General features: G+C 36.7%; 1 protein-coding gene and 1 long non-coding RNA gene across 10 annotated transcripts in view; one reads left to right on the top strand and one right to left on the bottom strand.

Moving 5' to 3' along the window:
- Window positions 1-5,618, bottom strand: part of LOC109028926 (uncharacterized) — a 41,563-nt gene extending 35,945 nt beyond the window's left edge. Inside the window, exon 1 of the long non-coding RNA XR_008669859.2 lies at window positions 5,369-5,618. This is a non-coding gene — a long non-coding RNA (uncharacterized lncRNA). The remainder of the gene's footprint in view (window positions 1-5,368) is intronic.
- GRIA4 (glutamate ionotropic receptor AMPA type subunit 4) overlaps window positions 1-21,935 on the top strand; it is a 377,201-nt gene that overhangs the window by 233,837 nt on the left and 121,429 nt on the right. The window lies entirely within an intron of this gene.

A 21,935-nucleotide genomic window follows, 5' to 3' on the forward strand; every position in this document is an offset into this window, starting at 1 on the left:
ATAAAAAATAAAAAAAAGAACCCCAAATTACACACCTAATTCTAGTTCTAGTTCATTAATAGTGGCTGATACTTAATTCTTATAATCAGCTTCTCTAGTTAATTCTCTAATTAATTATAATAGCTTTGTTATTATATTATAAAGAAATGTTTCCAAAGTATATTGTTAACCATAATAAACTTTTTCTATTATTTTATTAATTTTGTTCTTTTACAAAATCTTTTTTATAGGTAAGGGAAAAGTAGGCTTAAGCCTACCTTATCTAAACTTTCTGCAAATGCTGAACTGGCTAAATCTGCAACAACTAGATCCTTCTAGATTGTTTATGTTACTGTTACCAAAGTGAAGTTATATTGTCTTATAAGTTTATACAAATCAAAATTATTTTAAAACAATTTGACTAATATTTGACAAGTTATAACAGATAATATTACTATATTTCAAATGATTCTGATTTCCTTTGACTACTAGGTTAAAATCCATGAGGACTTTTACTCATTTTTTTAGGCCATACATTTTTCTTCTTATAAAGTGAACCAAATTTTTGGTCATTATAAACCATTGGACACTTGGACACAAGCATTTTCTCACTGATGCTATATAAAATCTTCAATAACCAATTTCTACCCACAATAAAGCAGGTAATATTGTCACCAAAACATTTATTCTTCTGTACTGGATACATCTACATGATTTTCATTTAGAATTCTGAAACCATCCCTCAAATTTGACAGCATAACTCATGAGAACTTTATAATATGGCAGGGGAACACAAACTGACTTATTTTAACAGAAATGTCCAAATATATCTGCAGTATGTGTGTGAGGCATTTTAGAAGGCACCCTGTTGTGCTGTATAATATTGGTGGCACAGTGCCATGCTGTCATAGACTTAAAAGGCTTGAGCAATGCAGTTTCTATACCATATTATAAGACTCTCCAAAATTGCTTCAGAGGCTCTCAAACAATTTCAGAATTCCCTCTTTAACTTTTATTAAACTTAAAATAGTACAAACATCTCACTGACTCAAAATATGGTGAAAAATTGTGCATTTCTTAGAAAGCTACAGTCTCCTAAAAAAGTGGAATCTGAACTGCTTCTCCATTTTAGTGTTTATATGGTTTCAGAAATTGTCTCTTTTCATCTATTATTAACCAGAAGGTTTTGACCTTTCTTTACTTTTGTAACTTTTTCATAATCAACTGCCCTAAATCCTCAAAAACTTTGCTCTTACCTTCCATGACTTAGGGAAAGCTCTAACAAGAAACAAACATATTAGCCTGTATAGAAATGGCTCCTTATTTATTTAAAAGCCCTACAAATTTGAATTTTCTTTCAGTCTTCTTTAAGTATTTGGTTTGCTCCATGGCAAAATTCAGATGATTAGCACTCCTCTATATATCTTAATGGCTTCTCTTTCACCCTTGTTTCTCTCTGATATGTTTCATCACTGAAAAAGTCACATAAGTCAACATTCAAACACCTGAACCGAAGATAACGTACAGAGTGGGTTCTTCAAAAAAAAAAAAATTCTTAAATCTTTAAAAAATTATTTTCACTTTTGTTTCTACATCTAATATTCTCAACACTTTTTCTTAAATGTTTAGTTTTGATATTTGATGACAAAATTAAGACACAAGCGCTGTTCTTTGTGTGACCTTGTGGGCAGAAGGGGCCAGTTCAGCCTGTGGATGATTGGCACTCCTTCACAGCAGGACTGTGGGCCTGGAGTCCAATGCCCAGCTTTCTTACTGATCCACCTCCCAGAATTGGCAGGGGAGAAAATCAGGATAGTGTAGAGCGTTTTCTGGGAAGCTGGTTTTTTTTCATTTGAAAAAGAGTTTTTTATTCTAAAATTATGTCTTTCCTACTTTTCTAGAATTCAAGTGTTTTCTTTATAAATTATGCAGATTTAGATGGTGGTTATAGGTTTTGTACATTTTCTTGTCATCCTGACTTGTTAAAATAAAGACTTGGCAAGTCCAAATGGGTGCCTCCATTTTCGTTGTTGCTGTTGATCCAAACACCGTGGAGCACTTGAGTCCAAAGTCACACTGAGATCTCACTCCAGTTCGGATATGCAGTCTTCCGATTTAAACAGGTTATCTTATTCTCCCCGTAAGAAGCCAGAGATATCTTAAGAGAGATTCTCACTTCTGTACTGTGAATGTCGCAGCTAATAGGAACACAAACAACTGTCTTTCTCTCATTGAATTAATATTTACTGAGTACCTACTATGTACTAAGCATTGGGGGTATAAGTGGGGTGTTTTTTTAATTTTTTAAATTTACTTTTTCACATCAAGTCCCAGGGAAGAGCTCATTGAGAAGTTACCATTTGAGTGCAACATGAAAGGGGTGAGGGGAACACCTGGTTTTCCGGGGAAAAGCATTCAAGATAGAGGAAAGAGCATGTGCAATGCCCTAAGGAGAGAGTATACCTTCTCTGACTGATGAATGGCAATGAAACCAGTTTGACCAGAATAGAGTGAGCAAGGAGCCAAGGACAGGCGAAGGGTGTCCAAGAAGTAGAGGAAGAATGACATTGTAAGGACTCTTTCCTTTGCCCTGAGGGACATGGAAAGCTATTGGAGGATTTTGAGTAGAGGTGTACCAGGATATGACTTTAAATTAAACACGATTAATGTGACTGCTATGATAAGGACAGGCTGAGAGGGCTCTCGGGCCAAAACAAGAAGAGACCTTAAGAGACTACTGCAGTAACTGAGGTAAGAGATGATGGGACTTGTACTAGGACAACAACAGTGAAGCTATTGAGAAGTTTCCATGTATATGTTGAAGGTAGAACCAAAGGGGTTTACTGACAAGACTAAATGGTACTTTCCTGGCACACGTTGATACTGAACCACTTTTCACATTGCTCAACCACCTAATACTTTGACTGTCAATTTGTTTAAGTAGATTACGAGATAATCATATCATGAGTCTCAGCCCACACACTCTTAATCTTTTTAAAAGGTGTGGCCGCCACTGATTTTAAAGGAGAAATGAAAGAGTGAAAGCAATGAGATACAATAAAGATATCTCTTTCCCTGAAACACACAGGAAAGTGGAGTTTCAGGTCTGCTGAAGCTGAGATCAACCAATTGGTGAAGGACTCAAGAATTCTTACTGCATATCTGTTCCTGGAAGAATATGATGCTAAGAGAAAAAGAACTAAATTTTTGAATGGCCTGTAAGTGCCCTGTTAAAGGATTTATTTTAATAGAAACTCAGAAACTTATTTTGCTCTTTTTTTCCTTTGCTCTATTCTGCAAATGGCTCAAATCCTCTTGAAGACTGTTGACTTCCTCTAACTTTTCTCTGTCCAGAATTCCCCAAGGACAAGGACAATGTCCTCAGAGCCATGAAAGCAGTTCTGTTTTTGGGGTTTTTCATTTGTTTGTTTTTAAGATCCTCGCTCTTCCAAGCGCTCTGCCTTGGGCAAACCACTCTGGCTCATCCTTTGTGTTCACATCAGGAGTCTGATTAAATTGTCACTATGATTCCTCCCAGCTGAAAAATGCTTTGATTCAACATGGATTAGAATTGGCAGTGGAATTTGCTTGCCTAATAGGGTCACTTGATCTTCAAATCTACACTTTACGTTGTTATATAAAGGATACTACTGGGTTTATTTAACAGTTTTAAATTGGTTTGAAACATATAATATGCAATAAATAATAACATTCAATATGTAACTTATTAGAGCCTATCTTTGAATACTCTCATATACCTAAAAATTAATTTGGCTCTTCAGGAATAAAATCCAATTGATACATTCTGTCAAACCAACTGTATCACCTGTTTCAGTCTTCCAAAACCAGGAAAGCCTTGATTGCTCTCCACGGGAATTTCAGTGCAATTCCAATAATCTTGGATTCAAATCTCACAAACACTGGAGATCTAGAATCCTTTGCTCTCAAACACTTGATTCCAGTTCCTGGCCCTCAGTTCTAGCTACCTCAGAGAATTTCTAGTAGTTTCACAGGTTTCTGAAATGAAATGGAAGTGCTGGGATGATCGTACATGACTCCTCAGAGGCATAGATATTGACCTTTGGCCAGATAAGGATAAGAAAAACGTTACAAGAGATTCAAGAACTGCCTGGATACTTAAGACCTCTTCATGGATAACATCTCTGGACTTTATGTGACCTCCTCCATTGGTCGCTTTTTTTCTGTCAATGCTTTTTGCCAGCTCTCAGTTACAAAAAGAAGAGGAATTTGAAGATTATGAACTGCTTGATGGCAGTGTCTTATTTATCTCTGTTCTCTAAGACATAGCCTGGTAACTGGCTCCTGCATCTTGGGTTACCTACATAGTGCTGGTTTGTACCTGATATCCTAGTGTAATCTTAACAGTGCCCAATGCCCCCTTTCACTCTTGAAATTGTCTTGGTAGCTATGATAAATTGTACAGTCACCCTACTTATAATAAGCAATCAAAGTTAAACATTGTTGAGCTAAAAATTTAATGAAATGGATATAACCTCCCCTTCCAATTTCTATAAAGTGACCAACCCAATATGAGTGAGTTTGTGATACAAGTCACCTTCAGACATACTTGAAAAGATTTCAGATTATTCTGTGGACAAATAGTCCATTATTAAATATGCCAAATGGTTTTCTTTTCTACTCCACTCTGACCTCATCATGTTTCAAGAACCTCTTCAAATGGAATATTGAGACATAGTAAATTATGAATTCTAGTGAGAGCTATATTTTACAGCTGTATATTCCAGACCCTAAATGCCCTTGCAGGGAATAAAATGAAAATTAATGAACTGAAGAGCAATCGTAAAACAGGACCTTTGCATTAAGAACAAACTATTCAGTAACAGCTTTTAATAAGGTAAATATCCATCCACAGCATAATGTAGTCTTTGTACATTTTTAGGACTTATGTCACTGGGAAAATATGTTAAGAATTATTTCTCCAAAGATCCTAAAAGTTTCAGGTAATGGTTCCTTTATCTAGAATTTTTTATTACCATCATTAGTGCCATCCAGACTTTATTACTGCTGCTGCTGCTACCATTACTGCTACTATTACTATTAGTACTACTACCACTACTGCTACTACTATTGCACACACACAAACACACTTATTATTCTGTGCGTCTATATATAGAAACCTGTGTTTCTCTATGCAGGCTTTTGCAGTTTATAGAAGACAGTAAACAGGAGCAGTATGGCACAGCGGGAATGTAGGTGATTAGGTGATTTAGTAAGACTGCCTAGGCATGTGTTCAGGCTCTGCTTAGTAGTTGTGTGACCTTGGTCAATGTTCTGGTAATCTATTGCTGTATAACAATTTAATTCCACATTTAGTGACTTTAAACAACGACCATCATTTTATTATTACCTCACATGGTTTTGCCGGTGAGTGGGCTTAGCTACTTGATTCTCACTCAGGTGTGTCTCATGAAATTTCAGCCAGATGGTCACTGGGGTTGACTGATGTCAAAGACTCTCTCATTCATGCGTCTGGTGGTTGGTCATGGCTGTCAGTTGGAACTTCATCTGGGGCTATGAGTTGTTAACACTTACATGTATTCTTTGCTGTGGCTGCTTGGGCTTCCTTACATCATGGTATTTGGTTCCAAAAGCAACCACCCCTAGCGGACCAGGAAGAATCTATTGGCCATTATGATCTAGCCTTGGAAGTCACATAGCATCACTTCCTCAGCAGTCACTAGCCTGCCTGGAGACAAGGAGAGGGAACCTTGACCCCTGCAGTTCAGTGGGAGGAGGATCAATGTTACATGGTAAGAAGAGCATGTAGGAAGATAGATTTTGTTGTAACCATCTTGGAAAACACAATCTGCCCCTAGATTTGCTAATCCTGTTTCTTCATCTGAAAAAAGTATGGATAAAAATACCTATCCCAGGCCGGGCACAGTGGCTCACGCCTGTAAGTCCCAGCACTTTGGGAGACAGAGGCGGGCAGATCACGAGGTCAGGAGATCGAGACCATTCTGGCTAATACGGTGAAATGCTGTCTCTACTAAAAATACAAAAAATTAGCCAGGCGTGGTGGTGGGTGCCTGTAGTCCCAGCTAGTTGGGAGGCTGAGGCAGGAGAATGACGTGAACCCGGGAGTCGGAGCTTGCAGTGAGCCTAGATCACGCCACTGCACTACAGCCTGGGCGACAGAGAGAGACTCCGTCTCAAAAAAACCAAACAAACAAACAAACAAACAAAACTATCCCATAGAGTTGTTTTGAGGAAATAAGAAGTGTGAAGCCCTTAACAGAGTACAGAGTAAACACTTGGTAAATGTTTACTATGGTTCATGTAGTTCCTTCTTAGAGAAACAAAGTGTTTTTATTTGTCAAAGCAAAGAAGAAAAATAATTGATCAATAAATATTTATGGTGTGTTTATCTATACAATTAATAATAAGAAAAATTTCCTGACCAAACAATATTTAAGTATTTTGGAAATCTGCATATACCATTTCTTGTGGTATATATAGTATTTCTGTGTCAATAATTCTAAAAATTAGAAAACTAGTATTTGGAATTTGGAAAGCAAATTCATTTTCAAATTGCTGATTATTTAAAATTTTATTGCATATAAATTGTTTTGACAATACCTGTAGTTAATTTGGAAGAAGTGAGGAGGAAGAGGTATTGATTAAAATGACTTCAGAAAATATTTACATACATATTCATTTCTTAACTCCTTGCAAAATGGATCTGAGATGGCTTAATATACAATGAATGCATGTATACATAATATATTTTGTAATGAACATATGTGTAATTACATATATGTAATCACACACATGTGACTATTACACACATAAATATGTACAAATTATTTTAAAAGAAATAGAAGCCAAAGCCATGAAAAACAAGGAAAAAACAACTTGCAAAAACAAGGGCTGATACAACAATAACTGAATATAATATTTGCTCTGAACTTCTTGGTAATCAGTGAGGAAAACAAAATTATTGATGTGTAATTCCTATTACCACAAAAAATATTTAGTATACCAACTCTCCAAGAAGGATCATCCTAATGATGAAATCATAAAGAAAAGTTAAATGTGAGACCTTTTTTGGAGAACATTGGTAAAAAATATTTTCTTTAAAGAGCTTTACAACCAACACAGAGACTGTCTAAATACTGTATCTTATTGCAAAGAGCCTCAATAAAAGTTGAAAGAGGAACATTACAGTATACCTTGTAACCCAGTTCTGCAGGTGAGGATGAGCTGGTGCCATCCAATAACCCATTAGGGCAACGGTCCCCAATCTTTTTGGCACCAGGGACCGGTTTCCTGGAAGACAATTTTTCCACGGGGATGTGGGGGGATGAAACTGTTCCACCTCAGATCATCAGGATCTTAGATTCTCATGAAGAGCACACAACCTAGATCCCTTGTATGTGCAGTTCACAATAGGGTTCATGCTCCTATGAGCATCTAATGCCACTGCTGTCCTGACAGGAGGTGGAGCTCAGGCAGTAATGCTCCCTTGCCCACTGCTCACATCTTGCTGTGTAGCCAAGTTGCTAACAGGCCAGGGACCGGTAGGGGTCTGCAGATCATGGGTTGGGGACCTCTGCCTTAGGGCACAGGCTATAGTGTAAAATATATCAGCAACTTAAGGGGAAACATATTCCATAAAAAAACCTCTTTATCTCTAGCATTTGATACAAAGATAGCAGGTAATTCAAGAATACATTTAATGAGAATCTAAAATACTGCATTTTTTTTTGTTACTCACTGAATCAACATCCATATGTTTTAAGAGCCAGATGGTGAAGTGGCAGGATAAGACATTTTATTTTGAATGCTGAAAAATTTACAGAAAAGGTAATCCCACCTCCCTATGGAAAGTTATTTTTAGACAAAGCCAGAATTTCCCCAAAAAGCAACTTTGGATCTGTCAGGTAGAACATTTATATAATTGCTTGATTGTGACCTTAAAGTTCCAAACCATAATGGAGAAATATTAGATTTGGAAAACTTTAATTACTGGTGTTGAAATTTACCCATTCAAACCACTGAAAATCCCTGTAGATGGCCCTATAGAATATTTGGTTCTGGACTTTGTAACTATCTGGTGTGCCTGCCAGAATAGGTGGCTGGAAAATATACTCCATGAAATTTAATTAGTAGACTTGCTGAGCAGAATTTTGTGGAATTAACCAATTTAATTTTGGATAATGTCTTCCAAAAATGATAATTTTGACATCTTTCATGTCAAGTAAGCCATTATTTGTGGCAGCAATTGGATGGCAAAAGCCTTTACTTTTCAGGCCACGTCTAGTTGATTAAAATGGTTTCATTAGCATAATGGAGAACATTTGCTTATTATTTGTTAAAAAAATAGCCTTTGTCTAAATGTAAAAGAAGTCAAGATCACTAGGGTACAACTAAAATATGAGAAGGGACAGCAGGCAGCACTTTTTTGTACTCTTTGAAATTGTAAACTCTTGTGTTAGAGCTTTCTTAATATTAAAAAAATTAATTGAAAAAGATTGTAAATATTCAACATGTACAACGTGATGATTTAGAATAAATGTACCTTCCTAATTTTTGGCACAACATTAAAATATAGTTTATTTTAAAGTGGTCATTTTAGAAGATGTAAGGTTAGAACATACACTTTTTCTGTCCCCAGAATGTAATGAAAGCATAGTGAAAGCTACAAACTGTCTCATGCAATTACTGGAATTTACATTAAAGTGGGAAAATAACAGGATGGGTAGAAAATTAATACCTATGCATTTTTTCTACCAAACATATACTGCTTTGAGCTCAAAGCTACGTCAGTCAGTTGCTATCCTGGTGGGAAACTAATGGTGCACTCTAACTGGGTCATCAAAAAGTGCTTAATAATGCAACTGCTTTTAAAAAGGTGTGGGCAAGCTTTAGGGACACCAACAAGAAAAAAGATGGTGCCCCATCTCAGAGGTAGCAAGAGCAGGGAGTCTTTACCACCATAAGTCTGAATAGGCAAGGAAGGTGAAGATGTGGTTGTGTGGAGAGTGCAGCTGTATGGAGAATGCTGAATGGCAGAGACTAGGGCCTTTATTTAGGGATTCAGTCACCCCCACGTCGACCTGGCAGGAAAGGAATCATGTAAAGGATACCTGACTTCCTTGGGAGGCCAAGGCAGGTGGATCACCTGAGGTCAGGGGTTCGAGACCACCCTGGCCAACATGGTGACAACCCGTCTCTACTAAAAATCCAAAAATATTACCTGGGCATTGTGGCAGGTGCCTGTAATCTCAGCAACTCAGAAGGCTGAGATAGGAAAATCACTTGAACCTGGGAGTCGGAGGTTGCAGTGAGCCCAGATTGCGCCACTGCATTCCAGCCTAGGAGACAGAGTGCTAGACTCCATCTCAAAAAAAAAGAAAAAACAAAAGAATACCTGAATTCCCTCTTCTCCCTTTGATATGTTGCACATGATTCCTTTTAATCAACTCAACTGGAAGCCAAAGCACACAGCTGCAGACCATACTGGTCAGCCTCTTCTAACACCAATACAGAGCAAGGTCAGGCAAAATAAAAAGTGGATGTGGATCTGGAAGGACAGTATCCAGCTCAGTTCTGAAGGAGACACCTAGTGTAACCTCTGAGTGGCAATGACCAGCATAATAATAAATCTACAGATCTGGAATATATACAAGTTTGCCTTTTGTAAAATGAATAGCTAATTGAGGCATCAATTGGAGTGGTCAATTTGGCAATGATGCTGAACTACCTATTTAAACAGATTAGCAGCAGCAGCACAGCCAAAGCAGTTTTCACTGTCAGGTGATGGATCAAATGAGGCAGGACCAGTGCAGAAGCCTCAGATAAGGAGAGTGCTAAGCTCTATAAGCTTGGAAGCAGCTCTCCCAGGACTATTAAGCCAGTATAAATAGAATTTCATACAACAGTGGTTATCCTTTTCTTTCTGCAACCTTAACTACCAAACATATAACATAGGCATTAATATCTCAAACTTTACAGTCATAATTAGCTCTAAAAAACAACCCTAGGATTCTTTACTGGAATTTGTTGTTCTCGGGTTTTTTAAGCCAAATTTATTAAAAGGATTTGAACTAACAAATTACTTAATGTATTTTCTGTGTTCTGTCACACTGCAACTAAACTTGCCAGTTTTAGAGGTATGATACCAGTGTTTGCCCAAATATGTATAACAATTTAATTCACCAGCACAATTCATTTGATTGTGCCTATCAGTTTCATGAAAGTAAACTTCGAAAACCTTACTGAGTTTCTACCAAAATGTCGGTGGCACATGGTACCATTGTGAAAAACAAAGCAAAGCAAAACTGACTAATTGCCACATTGTAAATATTTGATGAAAAATAAATAACTTGATCTGACTTCTCCTCTTGATAATACAAACTTGGTTCCAATTTGTTACAGTTATATAAGTTATTGTAGACTTTTTTTGCATTCATTATAATTCTCAGGCAAATTTATTCTAATTAAAATATAAGTACTTTTTGGCTTTACCATCTTAATACCTATTCAGAAAACTTGTCTACATTTATCCCTGCATCAGTAAACGTTATTCTATACCATAATTCAAACTTAATTTGTGAAATAGTCCTATGGGGTTTTGTGACTGTTTCTAGAAGGGAAGAACTTGGGCAAGCATATAGATAGATCTAAGTAGTAACTCAAAAGCTTTTTGACTAAAGTCAACCTAATTCTATGGTTTAATGTTTGATGTCCTTACAGAGAGAAGGCAGTTGATAGTGTGTCCTGAGCAGTGCCGGGACAACATCATTAACCAAACTGGACCACAGGGCAGCACTCACAGGGTATTCTGAAGAAAGAAACTGTGTTCATTATTGTAATCTTTGCAATGGTTCTAATGTTTGGGCTAGAGCTACCAGAGACATTTGGGGAGGGGAGAATTGGGAGAAGGGGGCTTTACATCCCTGTGAACTTAGCAGCAGCAAGCATATGTTCAATGTAAAGAGCAGAAGCCACCACACTTCTTGGAAATATCATTGTATCCAGCAGTGCTTCGTGGTCAGGGATATGTCTGGGTCAAAAATGAATCCTTAATAGGGGAATAAAATTAACCCAAACTGAATGGAATTAAGTTTTCATTGTATTATAGACCATATCATGAGGAGAATAAAAAGCAGACTGTAATATCAGACAGAATGAGGCTTTACCAATTAATAGCTACATGCTCTTGGCCAAGAACTTAACTTCTGTATCATCAGTTTCCTTTATATAAAATGAAGATAATAAAACTAACACCATGCCAATAAAGCACTTAATACAATATTAAAGGTCATGGATTTGTCAGGCCTTCAATAATTGTTATTACTATTACCTTTATTATTATTAGGCTTGATCAAATGGGAAGGGATATAGAAAAAGGGCAGAATTTTTACCCTTGTCATTTAATTCAACCTAATTCCCTCTTGTTGAGCTTATTCTTTCCTTTGTGTGAAAAAATAGGGAAATCAAAATGAATAAAAACTAGTCTCATACTTAAAGGGAACTAGACAGGTAAACTAGCAATTACAGTTATAATTTCACATCCCTGAGGTTAGTGACAGGCACGCTGTATACTTAGTACTTTCCAAAGTAGCACATAGGACTTATTTAATAAATGATTTAATTAATTCAGAGTAGCATGAGCTGTAATTACTGTACAAACGGCTAGGGAAATGTAAAGAAAAAAGACAACAACCGCACATGGATGAGGCCAGAGAAGGCTTCTGAAATGGTCTGAAGCTGAAGCTGAGACTTAAAGAAAGATTAGAAGTTGCCAGTGAGTGTAGGGCATACAGACTCTCTTAGCGCAGGGAATAGCCATTGCATTCCGTTAAAGGCAAGAGAGAATCTGGTTTATTCAGAGAACCACCAATCTTCAGTATGAGTTGAGTGGCGCATACTCAAGAGACACAGTGAAAGATTGGTTTGGGAAGATAAACATCCATCCCTCCTGTCACCACTCCTGGTCATTTCTATTCCTCCTTTCCCTTATTTTCCTTCATAGTACTTACTACCTCTTGTCCTTCTATTATAAATGTATTTGTGTATTACTTCTTGTCTGCCTCAGCCACTGGAATGTAAGCTTCATGAAGAAAGGCACATCCTACTGTTCCATTTCTATATCGGCAGCCTCTGGATCAGTGGCCTGAAATGTAAGAAATGCTCGACAAATATTCATTGAGTGAAAAGTGAAAGAAGAAATAAATAGAGAACTGCTCATGAAATGTCCTAAATGTAATATTTAGGAAGAAATGTCAGGATTGGTGTGGGATGAGGGTGAAGCTGAGTAATGAGTCTGAGAGAATCTCTTAGGTTTCTGACTAAAGTGATAAGTAAATGCCTAATGACCAAATACGGAATTCAAGAAAAAGAGCTAGGTTTTTGTTTTTCGTTTGGAGGGAGTGTGGGATGTTGAGTTATACATTATGACTCTCCCAGAGTTGTAGGGATGAATTTCTTTACCTATGAAGAATCCGCAATCTACTTCCCTCAAATGAACAGCAGCCTTATAAGTTACTCCACAGTGTGGAATGAAGCTGATTTTTATTTACAGCTATAGAAAAGATTATCATGACTAATAAAATCCTACATTAATCTTCTTCATTACATAGAAAGTCAAAGGTGGAAGATTAAGAAATTTAAATAACCTGCCTCAGAACCACAGAGTTGAAATGAGAAACAGAACGTTTGCCGTCAAAAGTAACAGAGGCTACCACTGACCCCATCGTTTGTCACCTAGCATGCTGTTCAATAAATCACTCTGTATTTAGATAATCACCTCAGTGTCATTTCTCCACTAAAGAAATTTAATAGTGAGCAATCAAATGTATTCACTCTCAGTCCCTGACATGAGTTTACAATTACTTCCTAGAACTGAGCTAGTCTCAGTAGGATATAAAAATTAGGCTAATCATATGGTGAATACTTACTTCATCCTGTGTTTTTTCCTGCTAGGAACAGAAATTGTCTCCATAATTGTATGCAAATCCTTTCACCAGAATCATCACAAGAAAATTATGTACTGCTACTCCTGCTCTAAAGAAAAGACGAAAGTAACAGTTTAAAATATCACTTTCAAATCAACCAAAATGAATGGTTTTGGCTTTGTGTATAAAAGCCAGATCCAAATTAATATTATTTACAGTACACAGCTTGACATGTGAATATAACAAGCTGATACTTAATATGTTTTGTAACACTTCTTTGAGTTTCGTTGCTAGTGATTGCTTTTATGATTAATTAATGAGATCTGTTGGACTCAAACTTCAACATAGGGTAGAATAAATTAACTGCTCTTTTAAGAACCAGAATTCTTTGGACAGCACTGGCTATCTTGCACCCTCAATTAATGAGTCAGTTTTGCAGGTTAGCTCAGGATTTGTTTTTATGAACCAAAAATATTTCTGTTTTTATCATTTAGAATGGAGTCCTTTCTGAAATGAATTTCACACTTACTTCAATTCTGAGTTTTCTGAAGCTTATTTTAGCTCTTATTAATGACTCAGGATGGTTGCTATAAATAAAGATTATGAAAATTGGAGATTACTATTAAAGGCTACCTTAGGATATCTCTAAAGGTATTCCTGCTGAGATATGTGGGACTCTGGGCTTCTACAACTCATGACCTCTCTCTGCCATTTGTAGAGTTGTAGAGTTTTTGCATTTACTTGCCACATTCTTTCAGGACCTAAATGTACAAAGTATAAATTAAGTAGTTTTCAGGTCATTCCGATGTCAGTAATATTACTTATTATTCATTCAGAAGCTATCTCTGGGATGAACAATAAGACATTGCTGATATTTGACTATTTTTGATCAGCAGAAATGAAAATGTCATATGGCTCCACCTGATACAATGAAATATCTCCTGGCTCTTATACAGATAAGTACAGGATTGGTGGGGGGGGAGAGTGTAGAATTTAGAGAAAAGCAAACAATCAACACTCTCCTTTCTTTCCACTTTTTCTGGAGTTAGTCTAAGTGAGAGGAGATTTGGCATTATGCCTGTATTAATTTCAGTAGTCTCCTATTTGGATTCCCTGTCCTCCTTCTCTTTCCACTCTTCGGATGCATCATTTCCACTATATCAAGCTAGCATTATAAAAGCAGTTTTATAAATCTGTCTCCTCTCTGCTCCAAAGCTTCGAAGGTTTCTAGTGTTTCAGTATTGTTTCACGATGATCAGTGGAGTAATTTCTAAACTTTCAGTATTTAATGATCCAAAACTATTTATCGAGTCCCTTTTAGATATCAAGTCTTCTTCTAGGCATAGTGAACAAAACAAGCCTCCTGACTTCATGAGCTTACCTTTTAGTATGAGAAAGAGACAATAAACAAGGTGAGTGAGTAAAATCTAGAGTATATTAGGTGGTGGTGAAGTGTTGGGGAGAAAGTAAAGCAGAGAAGAGGAATAGAAAAGCACAGGATGAAGGAGCTGAAATTTTAGATAAAGTAACCCAGAATGGCCTCACTGAAGAGAGGGCATTTGGGTAGAAACCTAAGAACATAAAGGCAAAACCCTGAAGACCCATCTTGGGGAAAGCACAGCAGGGTGAAGCCTGAGCCAGAGCACCCCTGGCAAAGCAGCCAGATGTATGTTTGAGATCAAGAGAGCAGTGGATGACGTCAGTATAAAGGAGCAATTGGAGAGTTTGGACCTGTGAGTGGTATGATCTGGCTTGCCTGAAAAGTTCCATTCCTGAAGCTATGATATGAGTAGTGCAAAGGGGGCAAAGGTGGAGGAAAGAAAAAACATGTAAAGAGGCACTTGCAAACAAGAGGCTTGGGCCTGGGTGGAGGCAGTGTCGGTAGGAAGAAATGGCCAGGTTTTTTATATATTTTGAAGGTAGCCTTGACAGAATATGCTAAAATATGAGATGTGATTGTGAGAGAAAGAATGGAATTAATGGTGACTGTGATTGAAAGGCCTTCACATCACAGCCTCATCCTTCCTTGCTAATTTCATCGCTCTCTCTGCATGCTGAAGTGTGGTGAAAAGTCCCTAAGCTGGAGAATGGAAGACTTGAGTTCATTCACAGTTCTGCCACTTAGTAGGGTTATGCTTTGATATAAGTCACATAAATTGTTTTTATTTCTTCACCTTTATGGTGGGGATAATATCTACTTCACAGGGCTGTTATGAGGTTCAATTGTATTGTGAAATACTAATAAAGCATAATGTAGTTTATGAATACATTACTCCAGCAGCCTGCTCTATTAACTATCAATGATTAATAATTTATTAAGCATTCTCCAAGCTCCTGCCTCTGTGCCTTTGCTTTATGATGCAGCAGCTCCTTCCTCCTCACCATCTTTATTCATCAACCCTTTCCATCCTTTAGGGACCATACTACAGTCCAAGTCATTCTCTCCATGGTGAAACCCCCTTTGAAACGATCTATTCTTTTGCTTAACACTGCTTTCCCAAGGTATCGCAATATTGAATAGGTTTGACACTCAAAATTATGTCTTACATACCTTACATGCTTAATATTAGACAAAGACCTTGTTTGAGTGCCTGTTAACTCACAAACATATATTTTAATTCCCTTATAAAAATACAATGGTTGTTTTTACGCACATTGGAACTGTGAACTTTATATAATGTGATATAAAAAAGTATCAAATCAGAACTGTAAATTTTATATAGTGTGATATATAAAATATATAGTAAAACAGATAAAAGAAAAAGTTGTACTTTATGAGCAAAATAATAGCTATATAGTAATTATGCTAGATATTTATTCTGATTGGAAATTAGTCTTTAGCTGTTCAAGTTTAAAATTATTCAAATTTTTCAAAACTGCTTTACTTAAAATAGAAACACATTGCCTTTATTGTAAAAAGATGTTTGTGGAGGCCCACAGTGCTAAGAAGATAAAAAATGATGGAGGCAAACTTGAAAAGAGATCAGTGTATTCATAGGGAATATTCAAAATCTACAGATTGTTTCTAGAATCACTGATGTCTATAATCAGAGAGAAAAATGGGTTTCTCAGACCTCTGTCATAATTTATTATACTACTTTGGGTGATGAAGGAGGTGGCTGCAAGGATAGTTTTCATCAGAAGTCAACTGACACCTGAAATCCAAATGGAAAAATATGTGCTTCTGAAGGTCAAAAAAACCCTAAGAGTTCAATCTGAAAATAGAAGTAGAATGACCACCAGTAGAATAGATAGTAGTCTGACTCAAATCATCTCTCTATGATTTATGTGTCATTAATCACCAAGCTGATTTATTCTGTATCCTTAATCTAGAAACTATTCTCCTTCCTCTGCATGGTCCTAAATCTGGCCCCCATTAATTCTCACCTGGATTACTACCATGTGGGTTCCTAAGTGATTTTCCCATTTCTGTGTTTCCCACATCCATTGTAGTTTCCACACTTCAGCTGTAATCATCCCTCTAAGACACATTGTTTTGTCACTCTTTTCTGAGAGTCTATGAAGTAAAACCTAAATTTCTTTAAATGATAGAGAAAGCTCTTGTAATATATCCCTTGCCTGTTCGTCTCTCCAGTCTTAGAAGCTCTTTCCACAGCCCATGCCAATTCTCCACATATCCCTTCTTGTCCTTCCAAACATACAAAATAAACTGAAGTTTTTGAAGCTTCTGAATGTGACCTGCTATGCAAGATAAAAAGTATATTCATACAGTCTTTTAAGGAGAGTTTCCTGAAGCCTCCAAACAACCTTTCCACTTATAACCCATTGCCCACAACTTAGTCACAGAGCCATATATCTAGCTGAAAGAGAAGCAAGGAAATATATTTATTCTGACTGTCCATAGGTCCAAGTTAAAATCCCACTGCTTTGGATGAAGGGGTGAAGTAGTAGTAGAGAACCACCAACTTACAGACTCTACGACAGTGCTTTAACTTTAAAGATTTAAAGTATCAAATTTTCTTATAAGATGTCATCTGAACTAAATATGAATACTAGGGAATCAGAAGACAGTAAATGTTAGTGTCAGAAAATGCCTTAGGAAAAATCTAGGACCCAGAATAACCACCTTTAACAATGATTATTATCAATCCATCTTTGAAGATGAATTCTCTACTTTTACTCTTGAGTGTTTGTAGAAAAGGGAAAACTCAAGACATTCCATCTTATCTTGGGTTTACGTGAATAGCTTCAGGCTGTAAAAGTAGGAAAATCTTTGCTTATTTTTAGTATGCCCTTTTTGAACTATGGCATAAATAACTACTATAGTTACAGCTGCAGGTAATTTTACCCAAGCTACAATGTTGGTTACTCCTCCATGTACTGAAACCTGGGAGTCCAGACTGTGGCCTTTGAACATGTTATTTCAGTACTAAGCTGCTTTGAAAAGAGTCCAACCTAAATGGTTATTAAATCTACTCTACAGTTCCAGCATGGTGGCATTAAATGCAGTGAGGATTACAGAATCTTATTCCTTTCTTGACTCAAATCAATAAGTGGTGTTAGACACACACAGACACACACACCTTTCTCCTTGAATCCACTAGTTTTGGATACTGACAAATTGTGCCAGACCGGAGATATTGATGATGTAGCAGCAAGAACCTCCATAGCAATTTACAAGATTTATGAGGGAGGCTTTAATTTAACTAACTGCAAGCTGCTGGTATGCCCCTTGCCATGTTCCCTTTTCAGGCTCAGCAACCCCCCATGGGACAGACCTAGTCTTCTCCTTCCCAAACCAGTTACCATAATCTAGATGTTTCTCTATCCCATATTCATCAAACTGGCATACCCTTCATCTTATTACTTCACTATTCTGATGATATTCCCTGATTATTTCCACATTCTCACCTCTTCCCATTTTCTCCTCAATTTCTCAATCTGAAAAATGTCTTCTATATCCAGCATTCCATTAACCCTGCTCATGCTAAGTGCACCAATGACCTTCTCATTGAAAAGCACAATGGACACTTTCTAGTTCTCATCCGAGTAAAGCTTTTTCAGGGCATATGGATAACTCTTTCTTTTCTAAATACTTTCTTCCCTGGCACAAATGTATTCTGCTTCTCTTTCTGCTGCTCTGTGTGCTGACAGTTAAATAACTCTTGCAAACAAAAACATCAAATAAATAAGCCCAGCTATTGTTGTGAGTAGCAACATCTCTGAATTGGTACTCATGCAAAATAGGTCATTATCCATGGATGATGTAATAAGTGTTGACATGTAAGGGTGCAGTAGCTCAGGACTGCTTACCTCATTTTGATTCTATTTAACATAATTGAGAAAATCTTTATGTGCTATCATAACACTTAAAAATATTTTATATGTAATTGACAGTGTTCTTTAGTAACTATGAAAAAGCCCTTAATTACTATTATAATCTAATAAAGTGATTATGTCGATGATATGCTCTGCTATTCTAAAAAATTATTTTCATTACTTTTAATTTATTTATATAATGCTGTGTATTTTGCATAATGGATAGTTTACCTATCGGTTTTCCTAGATAGTAAATTCTTTGTAAAGACAAGAATCACATCTTTATCTTTTGTTTCACCTTTGTATTTCACATTACCTATCTTTTTAAAAATGTTCTTATAGGTACATAGTAGCTGTGTATATTTATGGGGTGCATGAAACATTTTGATACAGGCATACAGTGCCTAATGATCACATCAGAATAACTTAGTATCCATCTCCTCAAGCATTTATTCTTTCTTTATGTTATAAACATTCTAGTTACACTCTCACAGTTATTTTAAAATGTACAATAAATTATTGTTGACTTTAGTCACCCTGTTGTGCTATCAAAGACTATATCTTATTTATCTTATCTAACTATATTTTTGTACCTATTAACCATCCCCATTTCCCTCCTCCCTCACTATCCTTCCCAGCCTCTGGTAACCATCATTCTACTATCTCCAATAAGTTCAGTTGTTTTAACTTTTAGCTCCTATAAATGAGTGAGAACATGGGAAACTTGTCTTTCTGTGCCTGGATTATTTCAGTTAACAAAATGTCATCCAGTTCCCACATCTTTATCTTGATATACTTTATAGAATTCTGTATGTAGTAGGTTTTCAGTAAATTATATAGAATTAAAATGTTAGACAGCTTTTTAGAGTAGAAGCAAGATTTAAAATATCCTTTACAGTAGCGAATTTCCTGTTAACTACATGATATTCATCTAAAACTGCAGTATTCATTCTTTGGCCAAAAATATTACACTACAAATTTTCTAATACCTAGGAGATGCAAATCATAGCCAGATGTGGAAATAGTATGACTTGACTTATGATTATCTAGTTTATATAACAACTAAGTTACATAATCATAGATTCAACAGCAGTATTTTATCCTAGTTACAATATATTTCCAGCTATGTTAGCAAATAAATAAGACACTCACATCTGAATATCAATGAATAATAAGAGAGCATATTAGAATCAAACATAGCTTATAAAAGAATATGATTTTAGCCAAGCTCTGAAACTATTGCTGCATGTCCTTTGCACTGCAATGAAAGGATGCCATTAATTTCTGACTATGATTAATGGGGCTTTTTAAGTAACCAACTTTCTTTGCCATTCAACAAAGATTGTGTCCTAGGGTTCTGTCTGATTCCAATTCTAGTGTCATTTGTAAATCTAAAAAATCAGATAATGGAAGGCTGGATTTGAATTATAATTTTGTTTTTAGAGTTAGTCCTTCAATTTGTAAGGTAAGTGGGCATATCTATAAATTTCATCAGAAGGTGTGTGGCTCCACATTCTGTAAAAGTCATGTCAGCAGGAGAATAACAACATGGATGCCTAGTCCTGACATGAAGCCTGACAGCCAGAAATGCAGCAATATTTAGAGTATCGTGCCAAGCTGTGAATTGAGCCCAGGGAGAAGACTATTTCTATGTGTGGGGGCCATTTTTATTATTTTTACAACACTCAAGCAAACAAAAAAAATCTTAGCATTATTCTGGTATGATGATAAATAAAAGGAGAAAAAAGAAAAGTAATACGTCAATTGATATTCTTAAAAGCGTTCATTTTAAGTCGAAGAACATGTTCATAGGTGTCAAAAAAAGATTTAAAAGAACATTGCCTCAGTTACCATCAGAGCATAAGCCCCTGCAACAGAATAAATGAGGCATGAACATATATATTAAGGAAGGTTTCATGTCATCATGTTACATATGCGTCGAATGGGAAACAAGAGAAAGAATGCTGGGGTTTTGGGGCGGAGGATCTAGGTAAGATTTGAAAAGATAATTACTGGCATGCATTACAAAAGGAAAGACTAAATGGAGCAATAGATATACCAGAATAATTATATAGTAATTAACATGCCCTCTTTCTTCCTCTTCGGGGAATTTTTTTTCATTTAGATAAAAATGAATCCTGACTGCCACAGTATTTCATTTGGCAGGATATCAGGTAATTTATATTTCAAATATGATCTCATCATCAGTTCCATCTGTTGATCTTAACTGAGCATCAGTAATGTTTGGAACTCTGATATGTAGAAAACATACCTGAAAAAATTCAAAATCTCTGAATCTATGAGACTCACATACCAATTAGAAAACTCAACAAATATGCCCTAATCTTGCAAGTGCGGTATATTCGTTTTAAATCTTCACTTTTAATCCACCCAGCTCTCTACCCAATTCCAGTATCACAGGAAGAAGAAACTACAGACAGCTGCTATAGAATGAGCTCAAATAAGTGTTAGACTTTGTTAAAGAGGACTAGAATATTCTGTTTATGCTAAACCATAAAGTGAAAATATAACTGACTAACAGGCTCTGATCCTAACCAATCTTAGTGTATGGGATATTTATAAATTCAAAGAATCTTTTTTTTATTCTTCTCTCACATTACAATTCAAAAATGAGAGATGGGGCTGGGTGCTGTGTCTCACGCCTATAATCCCAGCACTTTGGGAGGCTGAGGCAGGTGGATCACAAGGTCAGGAGTTCGAGACTAGCCTGGCCAATATGGTAAAACCCTGTCTCTACTAAAAATACAAAAATTAGCCAGGTATGGTGGCATGCGCCTGTAGTCCCAGCTACTTGGGAGGCTGAGGCAGAAGAATTGCTTGAACCCAGGAGGTGGAGGTTACAGTGAGCCAAGATTGTGCCACTGCACTCCAGCCTGGGCAACAGAGCAAGACTGTCTGAAAAAAAAAAAAAGAGAGATGGAAAAAAGGCAGGACAATCAAGACAATATTGGCCTGAAGATATACTGCATTTCCTGAAGAAATGCAGGAATTATGAGTTCACAGCTTCTGCCTTAACCCAGGTGCTTGGACCAGATGCCTTCCCTTCCACATGCAGAGAGAACTAGATCAACAACAGGGTGAAGACCATTCATTTTATTCTCTCATGGAAGGCTGTCTTCGCGTAATAAACACCCCCACCTGCAGCAGTCTTGCACGCTCCTTCTCAACCTTCAAGACCCAATTCAAGTTGTTTCTCCTCTGTGGTATTTTTCCTTGTTCCATCCAGACAGCTCTAACCAAGCTTTCCCTTGGGCCAAGCCTTTACCTTGAGTCCGGCTACACACTTTTTAAAACTAAGTTTCTGTTGTTTATTTGGTCATCAGTCTCTTACTGATTAGGAGTACCAGTGCCTCACCTAGTGGTAATTCAACTCATCCCCAGTCTATATCATTCACCTGCTGAGAGAGGAGGAGTTAAATAATGCCTCTCTAATATGCACCTGTCCTCATCAACAAATAAAGCACCGAGAATAATGGGTCCTCAATAAATACTGTTGTACTGTTTCTTTTACATCTTCTCTTCCATAGTTGAACCAAAAATGTTGTACTACCTTGTTCAAGGGGAAAGTCAAACAGTTGTTCAAAATGAGTTCCATCTAGTGAGTAAAATAACAAAAAGGGTTTATGAAATTGCTATCGACTACAGGTGGTGGTGGATTTGGTTTGGGGTTTGTCTCATCAAAAAAATGTCTAGAGCAATGCAATGTTCTGC

The sequence above is a fragment of the Gorilla gorilla genome, chromosome 9 (assembly GCF_029281585.2).
Source record: "Gorilla gorilla gorilla isolate KB3781 chromosome 9, NHGRI_mGorGor1-v2.1_pri, whole genome shotgun sequence".
Lineage (NCBI taxonomy): Eukaryota > Metazoa > Chordata > Mammalia > Primates > Hominidae > Gorilla > Gorilla gorilla.